General features: G+C 40.8%; 1 protein-coding gene across 5 annotated transcripts in view; it reads left to right on the top strand.

The window, feature by feature from the left end:
• The window catches only part of hdac4 (histone deacetylase 4), a 137,008-nt gene that overhangs the window by 32,845 nt on the left and 85,589 nt on the right, over positions 1 to 18,574 (top strand). Inside the window, exon 1 of one of the 5 annotated variants that reach the window (XM_046053442.1) lies at positions 5,378 to 5,398. The exons of 3 other annotated variants lie outside the window; for them this stretch is intronic. The gene's annotated coding sequence lies outside the window, so the exon portion shown is untranslated. Of the gene's footprint in view, positions 1 to 5,377; positions 5,399 to 7,633; positions 7,673 to 18,574 lie in introns of those variants that run through there. One more of the 5 variants, XM_046053441.1, reaches the window with a different exon arrangement.

The raw sequence follows: 18,574 nt of genomic DNA on the forward strand, positions 1-18,574 counted from the left end.
TAAAGAAAGAACATCTTTTTCTTCTGTTCTCTACTTGTTATAGTTACACAGTATTAGGGGTGTGGGCTGTATTAAAAGTATGCACTGTTCTCCCATGCTCTAACACACAGTAACGATGAAATGTGTGCTGTTCTCACATTCTTCCTCTGTATCTACACATAAACAACAAGGCAAGGAATTTATTTTATTGTTTGTGTACATTATTGTTCAGTGTACATGGTCACATCTGAAACAAACTTTACGTGCTTGATAACTCTCCCACCCCGCAGACATCTACACGCCAATACCGATTTATATTCATAGCGGCAAGTGCTATGTAGCTCCACATAGGGGACACAGGAAGTGACATATAGCACATTCATGCGGAGTAGGAACCGCGTAGGAAATTCACAGCCGCACCGGCAGAGCTCCAGAATATGCAACTCGGCCGGCTCACGCGCGGACGCGCTTACAAGTGCGAGGGCCCGCCCAACGCTGCTTGCAGCTTTAATTTTCCTTTGCAGTTAGTACCCAGAGATAGTACCCCTCAATGTAGCTGGTCGTCATAGCGACGCCACACACAACTGCTGCGACGTAATGTTCAATGCGACACACACACCAGCGACCCCACACACAGCTGACTCTTAATTTAAGTTAAAACATTTCAACATTACTCAGAATTTAAAGACAGATAAGATGGAGGTTATACGAAAAGTACAAGTACAACTTTTACACAATGGAAAACCAAAAAAAGTAATGTGGATGTGTGGGGAAACACTGACCGTGTTTTTCTTTTTATAAGCCAGGTCTTTAATGGTGTCGGTAAGAGTAGTGATACTGTTAAAATCTTAACGATAACCATCCCTAGTGGAGAAACCGTTTTGAAACGCACTATGGCGTATCTGGTGGAATCACACGCTAGAGGGGCTGCGATCAGCCAATCAACACAATAGCTATAAATACAAAAATTAGGGGATCACCAAAGTTATCACAAATCCTCCTGAGAGGAACATAAATGTGTGACTTTCTTGGCAGTCTATCCAGTAGTTGTCAAAATCACATGCCAGGTTCACTAGCGGGGAAAGTTAGATAATCACCAAAGTCATTGGGATTCATCCTCTTGGATTCATTCGTATCTGTTCCAAATTTTATGGCAATCCACCCAAAAGTTAATAAAAGATTTCAGTGTAAACCAAAGTAGTCGACTGAGCGGTTGACATTGCCATGCCTAGAGCCATGCCGCTGGCATGGCAAAGACACATGATGCTTTAATGCTGAAACAATTGCATGCTTGCATGTGAAGAAAAAGTGGGTGTAGAGATGGCGACAGACTTTGCTTCATGTCGGGGGTTGCAGTAACTGAATCTTTTCTGTCAGTGACTGATTGTTTTTTTTTTTTTTTTAACAATGACGGAAAAATCTGAAGGCTGTCCATCATTTTAACAGATTAAGGCTAAGGGCCATCACCGTAACATTAAGTAATTCACATGCAACACTGTCAATGATCACAAGTAGACCGCCTGTAGTAGAACCCCTGTCCAGTTGGTGGCAAGTGTGGCAATTAATTAGCTGTGGTCTATTATTCTTGTCTTTAATCTTAAATGCATTACCTCGTTGTCTGGCTAGCTTTAGCCTTCACACTGATAGGCTATGTGGCCTTGCTATGTCACGGCAGCTGAATGTCCGAAGTTTATTTTGATAGCCCAGTAATTGTGGTTGATAAATAAGGTGAAAAAAGGGGGATTGGTGTGGTTGAAGGTGAATTCAAGTTATACTGTTAATGTGTTCAGCCAGCAGCAGCTAATGTTGCTTGGGAAGTAAGTGGCAGCAAGGAGGTAAAAATCATTCATTCGTGTGGTGACATGAGTAGTGTCTCTGTTTCTGTTTTCTTACCATGCCCTTATAAATGCATAATGTCTAAGTTCTACATGTTAAATGTTATTGTGATTGAGCCTATTAAATAGGCTGCATGTCTCATTATCATTAAAAAATAAAAATGATGGATAAGAATAGATTATGATGAAATTTTTTACGAGAAGTGAGTCTAACGTAACCTCTGGTTCAAGTGTGACAGAGGTTCTGGCAATGACTTGAGTGAGGGAGAATCCGATGGGAGAGAGAGATAACGGCAGCTCATTAATGTGTGTGTGTGTGTGTGTGTGTGTGTGAGAGCGCTACAATTTTTTTTAATTCTCACATTGTTGGCTAACTAAAACAGCAAGTTATTATTACCAACACTTTGTTTTTAACTGTGTTATGTCTAGGCCAGTAGACCCTGGTGCAGGACTAAAGAATGAGGATTTAGATAAAAAAGGAATATTTACTGTGGGTTGAAGGGGACGGGACATTGAGACACAGAGATTAGGTGCGTACCGACCCGCTTTGGTGGCTGTTGTGCAGAGCAGGCTGGAAGACTACTGATAGCCAAGACTACTGATTAATTGTAAAATGTAGGCTTTTTTACTTTTTTTAGATCTTAATGAAATTAAGCAATTGTAAAATGAATGAACCCCATAACTGTCACACTGCCGTTGTCATCATTCAGTTTAAAGTGCTCTCACACAGCTGAGGGTTTAATTTCCCTTTGATGCAAACTGGAGCGTTACGTTCACTGCTGTGAGCAGAGGTCAGCCGTGCGAAAAAAAACCCCTCAACATTCGAATCTCAAAATTAAATCAGCTGTGTACCCAACGATCGAATATTCGGGTACAGCCCTAAAATAAACCCTGAATTAGTGGTGTAGTACTCGAGACCGGTCATTAGTTTGCAGTATGGCAAACTGCAGTGCACCGTGAGGAACCGGATGGTGCACTCATAACGGCTAAAAAGTTGAGTGTGGAACGGTGGACACTTCTCACTCTCAACAACCGCCATTTTAGCTACGTAGCGGAAGCGCCGGGACCAACAACACGGGAGAAGTGGGAAGCAGCAGAGAGAGAGGCCAACAACAGAACGTCTTTAACAAGTTTCGTTCAATATTTCATCACTAAATCCACTTCTGCATACCTGCGATGATGACATGGAAAAGAAGTGTTGAATAAAGATGCTTATGTTGATTTCAGCTCTTAGTGTGTGGGGTGTTTTAATGGGAATGTGGCTCTTTCATTTCAATTTGAGAAGTGCCTATGATCTTGTTCCAAATTTTATTGTCCATTCATCGTCAACCGCTTATCCTGCGTACAGGGTCGCGGGAGCCAATCCCAGCTGACATCAGGTAAAAGGCGCCAGACAAACAACCAGTCAGACTCACATCCACACCTAAGGACAATTTTAAAGACACCAATTAACCTAACCTGCATGTCTTTGGACGGTGGGAGGAAGCCAGAGCGCCCAGAGAGAACATGCAAACTCCTAACAGAAAGTTTGAAGGTTTGGCCTTCTTGATGTGAGGCGACAGTGCTAACCACTGCATCACCACGCCGCCCGCAAATTTTGTTGTGTGTCATGTAATGTGGGAAACTGGTCTTGGTCTTGACTCAATCTCGTCCTCCCTCGGTCTTGGTCTCAGCCCCTAAAAGTCTTCTCTCGGTCTCGATAAACTCTGGTCTTGGTCTTGACTTGGTCTCGGTTTGGGCGGTCTTGACTACAACACTACCCAAAATACATAACACATAACATAGTCACATAAACTCAATGAACTATGTTCCACTGCTTTGCATTACACTAATCAAACAATAAAATCATGTGATTCTATTTAAAAGTCACACAGCCCAGAATACCATGATATAGTGTATATTTGTTACCAGTCAATTATCAAAATACACCATGATATACATTTTAGGTCTTACTGCAGAACCCTAAAATGAATATCTCATTAAGACCTCGAAAGCTTAGTTTGTTTCTAAGGGATGATATACCGTACCCCTTACCACAGACAAAGCCTGATCCTACCCAACCCCTTCCCCTCCCCCTCATCCCTACATTTGCTTCACTCAAACGATTTATGTCTAATTACCGGTTATAAGCTCTGCATTTCCTCTGACAGGCTCCATATTAGAAACCAAATCATATAATTAACCCGTCCTCTCACATGAAAGTAATGGCAGTGCTCTGCCTTGTCAGAGGCCCGTGTTGATAGTTGTGTCATCTCAGCCCAGCCCTCCCCACCGCTGCCTTTGCAAATATCCCAGCAGTTTAAGCAAAGAGGAGCCGGCTAATGGACTGCTTACTAGTGAAGAGGTTGACCTTGAAGGTTTGTTTAGTTAAGTTGTCTGAACAGAGAAAACATCTGTCAAACTGGACAGTTAGGGGTGGAGTGTGAAGTCCCTTAAATACAACTCAATCCCTTCGCCACAGATTATTTAAGCTTATTTGAAAATTTCAAATAAATAACACCTTCAGAATTTTATTATATATATATATAATTTTATTTATTTATTAGTGTCACCACTAATGTAAAGTCATTCATTTTCTGGCAAAATCACAATTTTAGCACTCAACTTTACATTTCAGCAGATAACTGAGTCCCTGTAGAACCGTTTACTGAGTAATTTTAATTATATACAAAGGTGGCATGGAGACACAAATTATGATACATAAAAAAACCTTTAAATGAGCCTGAAAGAGTTTTAATATTTAAGCAATATCTAGGGAAAAAACTGTAAAAACTTTCAATGAATTCCTCAAATATCACAGTTTTGCAAAAAGTGCTCAAATGTTTATCCTGTTGCCTGAATCCAGGTATTGACCAAAATGGTCTTGACATTCACTGCTTAGACTCATCTGCGTGCATTTAAAGACAGTATTACTGTAGTTTGCTAGTCCATGCGTTACACATGTGGTTTTTTTAATTCAATTTGACAAATTAACAAAAGTGATGGACTGTAAAGTCTGTTAGATGAGTGCTACGTAAATCTTTTTTTTAATGAGGTGATCTCTTGAATTTTAAACATTTTGTGTGATACTTGGCTGTCGTTCAGATTGCTGCCACTGCTGACTGATCTGGGGGACTTTTAGGAGTGGATTAGTGTTACTGGAGGAGCTTGTTGACATCAGATGGCATGGGAACTATGAATCCACACACAAGGCTCAGCGATGGAGCTCAAGCAAACCTGCAGCGGGCACGTAGAGAGGGGGAAAAACAAATAAACTAAGCCCAAAGCAAGTATCCCCACAGTTGGCATGTTCCCATGGAAATTTGGTAGAGAGGAAGGATTCAAGAACATTTTGGTTTATTAGAAAACGACTGTCTGGGGGATTTCTATCAGTTTTTGGTAATGTCAAAAAATATTAAATATTTGTTACAATGTGAATGGATTTGTTTAAGTCTTTTGTATATCATTAGAACCTGCAATCATGTCTGACTATGATTACAGATATTTGAACCAGTTGTGGTCTGTGTGACTCTTTCCAGATGCTGCATGATGACAGTACTCTGTTCAAGTGGAAGATGTACAAATTATCCCTTGCCTTGTTTCAGGTACAAAAAGCTATTTGTGTCTCCAGGCGAGCAGTATAAGTGTAGTGTAACATTGGATGCTTGTGGAAACAGGACACTTGGTAAAAGAAACATACAGTATAAATCACAGAGCCTAATGACACAGCGCGCAATCCACTCAGCATCAGATTGCTCTGTAATCCCACAGTAAACTCCTGCTAAAACCTGAGTGAGTCAGTATTATTACAGATAATCCCGTGGTCTTGTTTATGTGACGTGCTGGTGAACACAAGCCTAAACAGCACGCACGCACGCACGCGCGCGCGCGCACGCCACTCTGTCTCCAAATGATTGCATTGTCTCAGTTTAAGCCAAACAGATCACAGTAACCGTTTCTGCTGCATAAACTAAAGGTATGGCCCAGTGTTAACCTGTACTTGATGACAGCAGGTCATTACACATTGTTTCACGTGGCAGAAATATTAGTTTAGCATATGAATACTTTCATTGAGGATGAGTTTTAGAAGAGTTATTTTTAGGCCAATCTGAGCAATCAGGGGAGAAGGGCTTTAGTCAGGGAGGTGACCAAGAACCTGATTGTCACTCTGATAGAGCTCCAGCGTGTCTCTGTGGAGAGAGGAGAACCTTCCAGAAGAACAACCATCTCTGCAGCACTGCACCAATCAGTCCTGTACGGTAGAGTCGCCAGAGAGAAGCCACTCCTCAGTAAAAGGCACGTCAGCCCGCCTGGAGTTTGCCAAAAGGCACCTGAAGGACCATGAGAAACAAAATTTGATTGATTTGATTTAACTGTTTGGCCTGAATGGCAAGCGTAATGCCTGGAGGAACCCACGCACAGCTCATCACCTGGCCAATACCATCCCTACTGTGAATCATGGTGGTGGCAGCATTATGCTGTGTGGATGTTTTTCAGCCGCAGGAACTGGGAGACTAGTCAGGATTGAATAAAAGATGAATGCCACAATGTACAGAGAAAACCTTGATGAAAACCTGCTCCAGAGCGCTCTGGACCTCAGGCCCCATCCACACTACTTGTTTAAAAACAAATACGATCTTCTCCGTCCACACCAGCGTTTTAGCTGCGTATCAGAGTTGATCTCCGTCTACATTAAAACGACTGAAAACATCTAGTGACCGTTCACGTACACTGGGTAGAAAATATTTTAATAAAAATACCAAATCAAAAACTCATTAGCATCGTGTTTCTGCTTTGCATGACTCCCAATCAGAGAGCCAAACGTGAGCGTCTGCGCCATCATTTCTAAAGTCCTCCATTTTTCCCCCTCCACACTAAAACACTTCCTGGAGTTTTAAAATGGAAAAACGGGGTCAGCAGCGTTTTCAAACCTCTCTGTTTTAGGTCTTCGTTTTCGCCATTTGAGTCTGGACGGGAGGTGCTAACGTAGCAAAAGACTGCAGTAGTGTGAATGGGGCCTTGGACTGGGGCGAAGGTTCATCTTCCAACAGGACCAACTTCCAACCGTCTCCCTTTGATCCCTGTGACGTCACATCAAAATGCGTGTCATAAGCTAGTCAAGCGGCTAGTCAGACACGCCCTCAGAAACACTGGTGGAAAAACACTGAGCTGCAGCACTGTGCACTACATTGACAAGACGTCCGCCTGCTACCTCTCCTCTCCCTTCCAAACACTAGCTACCCTCCAGGCAATGGATATAAAGTTGTTACTGTGATGTAGAGACAGAGCTCAGTTAAAACTTTATGGATGAAAGATACGTTACACGATAAATTAAAAGCCCACCACTCTAAAACTGTTGCTCCAATCCATGTTGCTAAGCTGATAAGGGGAAATGCAGCTGAACCGAAGCCGTGTTTACCGGGTTCTCACGACCCGCCCTACTCTGCTTCTGATTGGTTAGTAGTCCTTAACTAGGAACTGCGCATCTCCTAACAAAGATCTTTTAGTGGCAGGATGTATCACTCCATAGCTAAAATGAAGCGTTCAACACAGGGTGAAAAGAGGAGCGGCAGCAATGTGCAATATGGTGTTTTTTGAAAATGAAACCATGTAAACCTGTTCTTACCCTAAATAAGATTGTGAACCTGAAAATGAGCATAATATAACCTCTTTAAAAGAAATGAGAAGATGAAAGGAGATGTCATGAAACACAAGTTAGGAGATAAATGCGTGCTTCTACAGGACAGGTGGTGAAATGATTTTCTGAATGTGTTTCAGGAGGACTGTTGCCTTCCATGAACTTTCATCAAAAGCAGTGAGCACTGACCTGTGTCAGATGACTGCTGTACCACACAACACTCATTGACCCAGTTACTGTTGTAAGGAGCTAAACTTGAACCTAGATATTTGTTGTGAATGGACTCAACAGATATTGTGGATTTACAAAGAAACGTGCTCCAGGAATTTGACAAAGAGATGATTTTCTTTTGGTTTCCTTAATTTAACTTTGATAGAAACTGTGTTTTTACCTCACATATAGTTGTTTTTGGAGACAGCAACACCACAGGTGAAAAAACCTGAAACTTGACTAAGAATAAGGATTTCACCCCAAGCCTCTAGACTCTGTCACAGACCTGCCAAGTAGTCACTACAAATGGCCATCCTTTTGTTTGATGACTGCTTACACGGCAGTCCAGTCCAGAAGTGTCAGTTAAGATGTCACAGAAGTACCCTAAGTTTTAAGCACTTCGCTCTAAATATCTCAAACCTTTTAAATCTCTCGGCTCCACTGATGTGGCAGTTGCCAACATACACACAAACACAGTGCAGAATCACAGGAGAGCCCAATACTTGAACTGAGGTTACCATGCTTATCCTTCTTTGCTTTTTAAACAAGCAAAGACACCCCACCCTCCACCCTAAACCTGGCCTAGCACCCAAGTCATGGAGCTTTGCCAAAAGCAGCCTAACGCTAAACATTCACAGCGCCGGGGAAGAGAAAGCAAACTCTGGGAAGGTACAGGATTGACGTCAGAGAGAGCCACATGTAAGAAATTCCTTCCTAATTACCGGGAATGCACTAGCTTATTGTAAAAAAAAAAAAAATCTGGTTCATATTCATCTTTTAAAAGGTGGGGTTTGTACTACCTTCCTTTTCGACTCTATCTTACAAAACTGCTTTGCAGTAGATTGCCAACTGACACCTAAGCCCACTTTTGGAGGATTTATTTCTTTTATGCAGTAAGGCTAATGTTTAATTATTTCTGCTGACTAACTGGTCTTGGTGCTGCACCTGTCATTTCTCCTTCCAGGAATATATGAGCAGTTCCTGACTGGTACACATGGCCTTTGTTTTAAAGGCCACCTTTCCATTGAACAATATTGGTTTAACACATATAATTAACAAGTAATGTCAATAGCTGTTGCAAGGCCCCGTATCTGTAATGCTTTTATATTTTTGATGACATGGCACTTTAGGAGCATCTCCTGTACTTGGACATAAATACAGTTTATGTCCCTAACAATACATTAGATTAGAGAGGCAGGTTTTTTCAAAAATCAATTATGAGGCCACTGAAGGTACACTGTTTACACAATTTGTATGGCAAGCCGTTTTAACATTTATTCCTTAAAACTTACTAGTTGTTATTTAAAAGCTACTAATGCTTATTTATTAGTTACTAATAACTATTCCATTAGTTACTAGTAACTATTTCCATTTGACTAGTATCTATTACTTAGTAATCTATTACTTAGTAATAGATACTAGGTAATAGTATCTATTACTTAGATATTACTACCTATTCATTAGTTACTTGTAACCATTCCAAAATATACTAGTAAGATTTGAATTCTTAGTAGTAAATTTTCTTTGGTTGGTCATTCATTAATGATTAGTAAAATGGCTTGTTGATAGTAACTTTTTAATTGTTACTAGTAAGAATAGAATAGTTACCAGTAACTAAAACATAAGCACTAATATCTATATAGTAGACGCTAGTAAAATGGAAATGGTTACTAGTAACTATTCAAATGGTTACTCGTAACTAATGAATAGGTTCTAGTATCTAAATAGTAGACACTAGTAAAATGGAAATAGTTACTAGTAACTATTTGAATAGTTACTACTAACTAATAAGTACTAGTAGCTTATAAATAGTGACTAGAAAGTTTTAAGGAATAAATGTTAAAATGGCTTGCCATACAATGTGAAGTATTTTGATAGAGAAATGCAAACAATACATTTTTAATTGTACACATTTATTAAGTATTCATGGTTAAAGATCTTGTTTTTAGACATATAAAGGAATTCTGCTTTCAATAATAATTTCTAAATGATGTGATTGGCTTCCAATCTAGAGCTGACCGATATGGAGTTTTCCAAAATCCAAAATCTTTTGAAAATAGTTCAACCCCATCTCCAGAGAAACCACGTTTCTTTAGTCTGAATTTGCAACAGCAAAAGCATCCTGAAAGGAACATAATGGTTTTCAATTAACATAATTTGGAAACGTTTGTTAGGGTGTCTGTCAAGTCCCAATATTATGATAACCGTTAAATGTTCACTGTAGCATTTCATTTGATTTCCTAGAATATCTTCATGTTACTACAAATTAGAGTAATGTAATGTGTAGTAGACAGAGTTGGACAGCCAAGCAAAGCTAAACGTGGAAAAGGGTATCTCTAAAATAAATCTTCAGAGATATGGTGCTTTAGTGGAAGATGAAAAGGGATTGACTGAGATGAGTGTAGAGTGAGTTAATTTAAGAAAAAGGAGTGTGATTGGGAGGTGTGATTGGGTTACACACACACAGACACACACAGACGAAGTATTTGTGCTGAAAATGGAGACAGGAGGGAAACTGGGGATTTGTGGAGGCTCCCATATCAACTGGAGGAATGCTTTTGAAGCTTTTCTTCCTCCCTCTGGATGCATTTTATTAGTGGGGGACAGCTACTGATCGGACACATTCTGGCGGATGGGAAGACAGATGTTGGAAACAAAATGGAGGAGGGGGAGGAGGAACTACAGTGATGCTAGCAGTCCCCTTCGTTTCTTCATACAGCCACTCTGTTCTAGCACCAGTTAGAGTCATCAGTGATGTTGAGAAAAAGACAGATGCTTGGCTGCTGTTTGCTTGGAACATTTCCTCAGTGATGGAATTTAACAAAGTACATTTACTCAAGTACAAATTTGAGGTACTTGTACCTTAGGTGACCCTTTTATTTTCACTACATTTCAGAGCAAAATACTGTACAACTGAAACTATAAGTCGATGAATCAATTAGTCGTATGACAGAAAATTACCGTTATTATTAGATTATCATTTTTTCATGCAAAAAATTTCATGGTTCCAGCTTCACAAACTATTTTCAGGATTTTTATAAACCAAATAATTAGTTAATGGAGAAGATAATCTGCAGATGAATCCATAACGAAAATCATTTGTTGCAGTCCTATTCAACAGAATACACTGAATACTTAATCATCACGGTATACAGCATCATGTCAGTGAAACTTAATGTCTTTAATCAATCTGTCTTAACTTAATCAACCAATCTGTCCAGTTAGGAAGCATAAGCGACTTTGAATCATTGTCACTTGTTTTGGTGCAAATGAAAGTAACAACCGGTGGAGAGGCAATCCCCAAAAAGGGAATAGGTGGTGGCTTCAGACAGCAGCTCACTTCCAAACCTTTCCTGACTGACTGATCTCTAGTTTTGAGTTTTACTACTGTCTTTATCCTATACCCTGACTGCTGTTAGGTACTGGGATGAGATTCTCAGAGCCATTGTCAGACCTTATGCTGGTGCAGTTGGCCCTGGGTTTCTCCTGGTGCAGGACAATGCTTGGCCTCATGTGGCCAAAGTGTGTAGGCAGTGCCTGGATGATGAAGGCATTGATGCCACTCACTTACCCTCATGCTCCCCCCAGACCTGAATCCAACTGAGAACCTCTGGGACGTTATGTATCAGTGAGAGAAAAAATAAATTATACAAACTAAAAATCAAATATATCTTACATTGAATATATGTCTTGCTTTTTGACAAAAAAAATAATAATAATGTGATATTACAGTAGAATGATTTAATTTATTTAGTAGTCTAGTCTGAGTTTCCACTGGTTGTCCTCATTTTGTGGCATGAGGAGATATATTTTGCTGTTTTATATTTAGGACATGAGGCTAGTGCAGCACTGTGTCTACCTGTCCTCAGAATCTCTCCTCTGGTAGCCAGCTCTGTCTGTGGTGTCACTTTTCTTTGGCCAAGCTGTGTTCACTCAGTCTGTATGTAGTGAGCAGTTTTCTAATTTAGGACACGATTTGCGATTGTGAATTCTCTTATAAGGGTCAGATATAGGGCTGTCGCGGCAAAATGTTGGGGCTCAGCAGCATTATTGCATTTTTCATCAATGAAGTAATTTGGTGCCATAGCGGAGCCAAAGTGTCTGTGACCTCACTGCACAGCGAGCCGCTAACAGCAGCTTTATGGCCGGAGCAAGCTAGCTGCTGCGTGCTAGTCAACAACATTGTCAAGCAAACTCCTTTTTGTAGTTTGACCGTGTCTTTACTGTCCACAGTTTCTCTGGACTGTCCCTCAGGATCACAACGTTAGTCCAACATCGCAGAGCGTGCTAGCCACATTAGCCGTGCAATATGCTAACACCAAGTTAGCTAACATTTAAAATAAACAGTAAAACAACACTAAACACGGCAACACTTACAGCTTCAGAGTTTGAACGTACAGCCAATGGCGATCCATCCGTGAACCGTTACAGAGCTCGTTACGGTTGTGGAACTTTTGAAGTACTCATTTATTAATTTAACACGCCCTGAAGTGCACAGTATGAACATTGGTGCTTGCCATCCTCCACGGTAGGCTTGACCAATCGCGCGGCATTTCAATTTTGAGGTTGGTATCAGCTCAGTTAGGGCTTTGTGATGGTATGTCTGGGGATTAATTGATTTGAAGTGATTGGAAAATTGAATCCATCGATCCATCGCAGGGCCACACATAGACAGACAACCACTTACACTCACACCTAGGGGCAGTTTAGAAACACCAATTAACCTAGCCTCTTTGGACGGTGGGAGGAAGCCGGAGCACCCGGAGAGAACCCACACGGACACGGGGAGGCGACAGTGCTAACCACTGCTCCACCGCGCCTCCCATTGTAAAATTAGATTTGATTATTTATTTAATTATATTTATTTTTAGTAATGGCATTGGCCGAGCTCTGCTCTGCACAGATTATTTAATGTTTCTTTTTAATGCATAGCTCTCACACACACACACACACACACACACACACACACACACACACACACACACACACACACACACACACACAGGTTGTACTTTTATCATGGCTGGTGTCCATTTTCTTTCAGTCTGCCTCAAATGGGAAAAAAAAAACTATTGTACTTATTCACCTCCTCCTAATTTAAACTGAATTTCCTCCTGTCTTGCTGTTTTGGGGATGAGGATGGCTTTAACAATTTTTAACATAATTAATAATGAACCAGATGACCATGACATGTAAAATGCAGTCATTTCCACCTAATAACGCACAATACCTGTGTAGCATCTAGCATGACCAAAATACTCAAATAGGTTTCTCAGATGTTAGTGAAGACCAGACCAGAGCTAAGGAGTGTATATTGGCTTGTTTTGTTAGTCTCCTGCCCTCTGGTGTGCAAAAATAATTTAGCGCAGCTTTAAATAACATGTTGGAAAATAAAGTTATGCTTCTAGAGTAAAGCCCTATTACAACTTAACTTCAAACAAGCATGGCCATGCTGTAGCTTTTTAACTTTTCCGCTCTCTCACTCACACGCACACACACACACACACACACACACACACACACACACACACACACACACACACACACACACACACACACACACACACACACACACACAAACTAATCACAGGCATCAAAACATGCACACACACTGTGATCCTCAAAGCTGGTGGCTGCACACACATGATTCAGCGTGACTGGACATGTTGAGATTCACACCCATATTCCAGGCCTCAACACTCACAGTAAACACAGTTCTTGTGAAAATAGACTGTAAGACACAAAAGGTGTAATTAACTCTAGTGGTTTACAGTCTGCTGATGTAACTAGCTTGCTATGTCCAGTCCATATTTGTCTCGCTCTCTCTTTAACATGCTCACTTTTTTTCTCCAAGGTAATACCCGGTGAGTGGGAGAGTGATATGGGGTGAATTAACAGGGCAACAGAATCAGATTGGAAAAGAGAAGAAGTGAGGGGAGACTGTGACTCAGTCTGAGAGAGTTATTTTTGCATGAACCTTGTGTCGTCATCATGGTGGCCTGCATTACAAACTGATGGTGTCTGCATACAGTGTAGTTGGAGGTATCAAGGCTCTAGAGTACTCTAGAGGATTTTTGTACGATGTGAATAACGAGTTCAGATTGTCTCATGGTGTTTGGTGGCTCACAGGCTCTATCTCTTCTGTCACTCTCAAGGTGGACATGTCATAAAAAATAGTCTGAAAAATCAGTGTTTCGGTCCAGCCTCATGGTCAAAACAAACACAGATACTTGGGATATTAAAGAGTTTGCTGATTTATTATCAAAGGTACTTTACGCAGCTTGACCAGATGTGTTTCGTCACACTTTGAAACCCCTCCGTAAAAATGAATGTGAAGGTTTAAATGCTCTAGCAACGAATGTTTGGATTTGCACATGTTTGTTGTCAACTTTTGTTAGTCTCAGGTAAAGGTCACTTGTGCTGAAATTCAGTGCAATAGCCATGATGCAAGTGGCTGGCGTAGTCAGTGTAAAATCCATTAGAGACAGATGCTTTGCAGATGTGCTCTGATTCCAAAGAAGCAGGATCCTCTTTACTGTGGAGGCAGAGCCTGCAGCACACACGGAGACTGTACTTTGCCTGAGTGATGTTAATGTGGATACTGTAGTCTTGCATACGTGTATATTACGATATTTGTGACCTATTGCGTAATGGAATCTACCATGTGATGTCCACATGTGTCATGCTCCTACAAACAAAGACCCTTCTTTCTACCCAGTGACCCCTACCCTCCTCTGCAGATGTCTCTGTTCCTTTTAGTACACTTTCAGGCACTTTCAGCAGTGAAATGACACTCGCGCACACAGCAACTCGCCTTAGCCGTCACGGGATCTCCTGTCTCTCTATAAACTTACCTTGTTTTGCCTGCCTGCTGCCAGACCACATGGCCTGTCTTCGGAAACGGTGATTGTGTGTGTGAGGCACGTCGAGAGGGATGGATTGAAATCTATATTACTATAAATTGTTACATCTAAATTGATAACAATAGATTGTTTTTGCCTGTATGTACATCAGTCAAGGATTTTTTTTCTTTCTCTCATTGACTTACTTCTGCTGTGTTAATTTTGGTTTATTACAATTCTGGACTCCTGTGAGTCTAATGTGAGTAGATTGGTTAGATGTCATGTAGCTAATCTCTGTTTCATTATTAACTTCACAGTTAACTTATTGGAAATTTGAAATTAATGTGTTAAACATTTATGCAGGATGATGTGTTTATGAATGTACACACACTACAGCCCTTTATAAATTTTAAAGTTGAAAAATCAACTAGTCAGTGTCTCTGGCGGACAAACTATGCAATGGTGACTGTATTTCTGGTAACCTCAAATCTAGTTTGTCCCACAGCCTTTAGAATAAATCCACAACGCTTTTCTGTTTCATCTTCAGTGCTTTGGTACAAAAGTGTAATATGAGTACAACTGCATAAGATTCACCGTTGAGGAACTTAATTTCCCAGGATGTCTGTGGGCAAGCTGCATGTCCACATAAGTGTGTATAAATGTGCACCAAACTGTGAGAATGATTTGATACAGTACATACACTCAAGATATGAGCTAGAAATTTAGTCTGCAAGGGAAATTGTGTTCTTCCAAGGTTAACCTTTACGTTCTTCCGCTGGCTCTAAAGATGTGGCAGCTTGACTTGCTAATAGGGCATATTTTACAGCCTGATGTTGGGAGTTTCAAGGACACACAGAATTAATTCCTCTACTAGATTCCGGTTAGGGTGACTTCTTGTCAATCTCATTTGTCATTGCATTTTTTTATTCTTACTTATGAATCACCAACATCATGTAAACAAATGCTTTCAAAAGACTTAAATCTCCATGAGGAATCTGCTATGTAGAGAGAAAGTATTGATCAACCTGTATCAAATAGTTAATTGTGCTCTCAATAAGAGGATGGATGTCTCATTTAGGAATAATTTTCCTCATATGTTGGTTTCCCAGCGGGTGATTTTGTGGTTTAGAGTGACGGTGACAGGTTGGTGTGGCTGGCACACTCTCAGACTGGCTCAGAGTTTGGTTGTAGCAGAAGGGCAGTTTTGGTGGAGCCTCAGCAGACAGGATGGCATAGTTGGCAGAGCGGAGAGCGGCAGAGCTCTTAGGCTGATATGCAGGCTCAGAATACACCAGACTGAGATGTAGTGGACTAGACAGGTTGGCGGGGCTGGCACACTGTTGTGGTTTTTGGAAGTCAGGTTAATGTGCCCCAGAACAAGGTGACTTGGCATTTTCACAGTCTACAGTAGCAGGAGGATAGGTGTATGCATGTACATGCAACTGCACCATGTGCGTTTGCATACATGTGCGTTTTTTTGAATATTCATGTGTGCTCTGTGTTTCTTTTCTTACATCATGGAAGGGTTCTCCTCACCATTGCACACCGGGTGTGTATCCACTGAAGCAGGCACTCCTGCTTCCTGCCAGCTTCTGAGCCAACTTGTCCTCTTGCCAGACGTCGGTAACTTGGCACTCCGTCTCTTCCTTTTCCATGTGGTGATCACGTATGTCTATCCCAAAGGAAGTCTGTCGACACATCTAGGCTTTTTAAAAATGCGATATGACACATGTAAAAAGAGCAAATCACTTTCCTGCCTGGCCTTGGAGCCATGTACATTTTCTTGGTGTACATGTATTTTTACCGGCCATGTGTATATTCCTGCATGTCAGTTCGGGGGATATGCTAAACTTTTGCTGAGGGCCATGCAAATGGCACAGGTCATAGGTCAACACACTGAAGGATCCATATGACTCCAAGCATAACAGTGTCCTCCATTGTAACCTCACTATACACATCCCAACACAGCAGTAATACCCTGCAGGACATGACATACTTACATAAAAACATATTGCTATACACATTATGGTGCACAACAAGCGTGGTATATTGGTGGATACTACCCTTGTTAACTCAATAGGGCATCCAAAAATAGCTCTTGGTAAGGTTTGATTTCCCGCAAAAACTCAATGTCTTTTCAAGTGCCCTTCTTTCCATCTAACCAGTCTATAACAGTACAAGCAGAGCCAAAGCTCAGAGCATAGAATGAGCCGTAAGAGGTAGTGAACCCTCTCTCTCTCTCTCATCTCTCTTGAACTTTATCTCTTGTTACCACTGTAACAGCTGATGATATCTGTACTGTAGAGGCAACCAGCCATTCAATCAAATGGACAGGGTGGATAAGTACCTTGTTTAGAACGGACAGGAGGCTTTCCAGGTAAATGTGTGGCTATACACACCCAGTGTCTACTCCAGAGTAGGCAGTGCATACAGGCTCCCTGTCCATTATCCATAGTAAATTCAGTTTTAAATTATATTGAACTGTGGTTGTGTTTATTGTTGTGGTCTGATAAATATATTTGTTACTACTGGCTGTAATGCAAATTATCCCTCGGGGATAATAAAGTTACCTTACCTTATGGCTTGAAGATAGTAAATCAGGAGTGAGGCAGGGCAAATGAGATCAGTGGTTAGGTAGAGGATTACACACTGTCATACACAAAATGGTTGACTAGCTGTCATTGATTAAACGACAGGAACCAATATAGATTTTTAGCCATGCTTGTGGCATGGCTGTAGGGATGGAAGTGTCACTTAGTCTACTACTTTCCTCCAGCCTCAAATATCTCAATAACTAGGTTGCCTTGTACAGACTTTCATGGTTTCCAGTTGATGAATCCTGATAACTTTGGCGATCCCCTAACTTTTCCTCTAGCGTGAAGTCAAACTTTTTATTTGTGCAATACTTGTTTTTTTTTCTTATTTGTACTTTACTTTGTTTATGACCAATTCCTGTAAAAGTAATTAACAACAATAAATTAACTGGAAAACTGAAGGATTAAGATTTCAGGTTGAGAGTCGATTTCTTGTCCATCTATTTGTTCATTAAGTACCCTTCTCACTTTCTCAGACACCAAGGTGACTTCTTCTGATTGCTAGCTGTTTTTTTTGTTTGTTTTTTTTGACCAACAGTCCAAATCCAGAGAGATTCCATTTACAATGATGAATGAAGAAAACAGATCTGCACATTTGAAACCCTGAAACCGTTTCACGTGAGAATTCTTGCTTGATTAATGACCGAAAACATTAATTAGAATTACCAACAATTAAGGCTGCACTTGAAACTCCTTAAGCGTGTGAATGGTGGGGACCACATATCAGGATGTGAAGTAAGGCTATCAGCACACTTCTAAAAAATTACGACAATTGCTGAAATTAATGAAGAGAAGCTGATAGAGCTTTTTGCTGCCTTTTTAGCAGTGATCTCATTAACAATAGTAACTTCCTGAAGCGTCGCCGTGTCATGTCAGCACTAAGCTTGCATTGTGGCCTCTAGTCTATGCATACCTGCTGTTTTAAAGCAAGTATATCACAACCATTTGTCAGATTATAAGACATACATGCTATTTAGGTTTAGTGGTATGATAGCAAAGCTAGATTTAGAAGAGCACTGTTCGTTGCCAGTGCAAGAGTCTCTCTCTCTTTCTCTCTGCATATTTGTTTTTTTTTTTGTGGTTTCCATGGAGATTTTCTCTCATCGCTGTGTGTTAAAGCAGAGAGCACTTGACCTGTCTTCCTCACCAGGCGTCAGAGGTCATAGTCTGCTCAGTCAAGGGTGGACAACCTATAAACCTGCCTGGTTTCCATGAGATACGTTTCCTGTGCACATAGAGATAAACATACACATTTATGTACATTCCTCCCTCTGTTTTTGTGTACAGTCTGTCTCTACCCTACTTCTACATACACATACACAGAGGCATCTAAATCTACTGCTCAGTTTATCTGTCACGCTCTCTTTCTTTGTCTATTATTCTATGTATTTATCATGTCGCAAGTCTTTGCAAAGGGCTTTAAGGAGGCCAAAGAGCAAAATGAAAAAGAGAGGTGGCCATTACTAAGTGCAACAGAGGGAGGATGCAAAACCACTC

This window comes from Micropterus dolomieu, linkage group LG07 (genome assembly GCF_021292245.1).
Source record: "Micropterus dolomieu isolate WLL.071019.BEF.003 ecotype Adirondacks linkage group LG07, ASM2129224v1, whole genome shotgun sequence".
In the NCBI taxonomy this organism is placed as follows: domain Eukaryota; kingdom Metazoa; phylum Chordata; class Actinopteri; order Centrarchiformes; family Centrarchidae; genus Micropterus; species Micropterus dolomieu.